The sequence below is a fragment of the Stegodyphus dumicola genome, chromosome 1, assembly GCF_044657685.1.
Source record: "Stegodyphus dumicola isolate Sdum_Otavi_A_Nest chromosome 1, ASM4465768v1".
NCBI lineage: Eukaryota > Metazoa > Arthropoda > Arachnida > Araneae > Eresidae > Stegodyphus > Stegodyphus dumicola.
Genome location: NC_140768.1, coordinates 249,455,599 through 249,457,977, shown reverse-complemented (window position 1 = coordinate 249,457,977; position 2,379 = coordinate 249,455,599). Strand labels below are relative to the sequence as shown.

General features: G+C 40.6%; 1 non-coding gene across 1 annotated transcript; it reads left to right on the top strand.

Moving 5' to 3' along the window:
- The first annotated feature begins 1,932 nt into the window (after nt 1-1,932).
- On the top strand, nt 1,933-2,044 carry LOC118196533 (U6 spliceosomal RNA). The gene has a single exon (XR_004759432.2). It is a non-coding gene; the product is annotated as a U6 spliceosomal RNA (small nuclear RNA).
- Nucleotides 2,045-2,379: the final 335 nt, after the last annotated feature.

Sequence of the window (2,379 nt, the reverse complement as noted above, 5' to 3'; positions counted from 1 at the left end):
GTCAAATTTGAAAGGAATGTTATTGAAGAAGGCGGAAAGCGTATGGCAGAAGAAAAAATTTAGTTTCAAAAGTTAGCAACAGATGGCGCTGCAAGCGGAAGAAGACGTAAATTAAAATGTTAGTTAAATTTCAGTGTTATAAAGCCGTCAGGTACCAGGCTGTTCCTCATTTTGCGTCTCAGACGTTCGCCATGGGTGTTTCACTGCAGGACCGCGCTCTGCTGGTAAAGCTGTATTACAAGAATGATGATTGTGCAAGAGTAGCTCTGCAAAAATTCAGGACACTGAAGGGTATAAAAGAAGGCATTGGTCCAATGAGTGTCGTATGTCTAAAGAAAATGATGCAAAAATTCGAAGCGACAGGTTCGTTTGATGTGCAATCTGGTAGAAGGAGAAAACGAGTGCATTCGACGGTAGTTGAAGAAGTGGCCCCAGCATTACAGGAGGGGTCGGCCGGTGGTGTGCAACCGTGCAGTGCACGAGGAATTGCCCGAACATTGGACAGGCCTACGAGCACGGTGCTGAAAATTGTACGAAACATCCTGCAATGCTATCCGTACAAAATTGGCTATGTGCAGGATTTGCTTCCGTCTGACCTGACAGCTAGGGAGACGTTTGCGTTAGAATTCCTGGCTCGCATGGAAATGGATAATGAATGGCCGTGGAAAATTTTGTGGATAGATGAAGCCCATTTCTATCTGACAGGATACGTGAATACCCAGAATTGTCGAATACGGGCAACAGAAAATCCATTGGCAAAGCACCCCGTACCACTTCATCCTGAAAAGGTCACTGTATGGTGTGGCTTTACGGCATCCTTCATCCTACAACCATATTTTTTCGAGCAGACGGGTGCTTCCGATCCTGTTATCGCAACCGTCACTGGTCAGAGGTATGCGTCTCTTTTGCGCAACCACGTGATTCCAGCTCTGCAACAGCATGGATGTGTGGATGAAATCATTTTTATGCAAGATGGCGCTCCTCCGCACATTGCACATCACGTGAAGCAGCTGCTGAGGCGCCATTTCGGAAATGCTCGAATTATCAGCCGTCATTTCCCTACAGCCTGGCCGTCCCGATCGCCTGATCTTACTCCGTGTGATTTCTGGCTGTGGGGATATCTGAAGGATGTTGTGTTCCGTGCTCCAATTGCAAATTAGCGGAATTAAAGGCACGCATTTCACAACACATTCTGAACATCACCCCAGAGACACTGCGATCCGTTGTGGAACATGCTGTTTGTCGCTTTCAACTTGTTGCACACAATGGTGGACACCATATTGAACATGTTTTGCGCCAGTCTCGTGACAGTTCCGAACTTCTTTGATGAATGGTTCTTATGCGGTACGTCGCCGCAAAACTCATGAAACCGATTTGTCCCTTTCGATGTGATATGTACAGTCATGCAAATAAAATTATTCAACAATTCTAATTTGTCAATACGTTTTAATGTGTAACTTCCACCTTAGCCGTTGTTTTACGAATCATTTCTCGTCGTGATTCGGCCGCTTACAGCGCCATCTGTGGCTAACTTTCAAAACTAAATTTTTTCTTCTGCCATACGCTTTCCGCCTTCTTCAATTTCACATCATTTTCATCAGTGGTTCTTTTTTTATAGCGTTTTTAAACTTAAACTTTAATTATAATCACCCTGTACATAATTCAATTAATCAGCCTAAATATTTCCAAGATCGTTTTTAGCTTTCATACTCAAGATTTTACTTACTTAAGATTTTACTTAGTTCTTTAATGAGCCGTGACATGAAAATTACACGAATTAGAACAAAAATCATAAGACTAATTGTTAGGGCGAAAGACTTTATAATAGAATAAACATATATGCTAACAAATCATCTAGCTTTCTAGCATGATCGATGATCGATTTCAGTGTTTTTTCTGTCAAAGATGGGCTTTTTTTCGATGAATGTTTTCCTACTTGCTTCCGCAGTACGTATACTAAATTTGGAACAATACAGAGAAGATTAGCGTGTCCCCTGCGCAAGAATGATACGCAAGAGAGGCAGACAGAAAGAATCCTCTTTTTCTGGAGCTTTTTTATTTTTTTAAATAATTTTTATATGTTTATAAGTTATTGATATATATTTAAACGGCGAGAACAGATGAAACCAACAGAAAGGGTAAAAAATAAACTGCTACTTATTAACAAAATAAAACATACTTTAACAATACAGGGTGATTATAATTAAAGTTGCGATTTCAAAACACTGTAACTTCAAAACTACTTATCAGAATGACTTGATATTTTACTAGAACAATCGTGAGGCACTGGAATTTTGTTTGGAGAGATAAAAAATAGTTTCCAAAATATGCCGATAGATGGCATTGTCAGGGTTCACACTGCTGTTGGTATGCAAATTA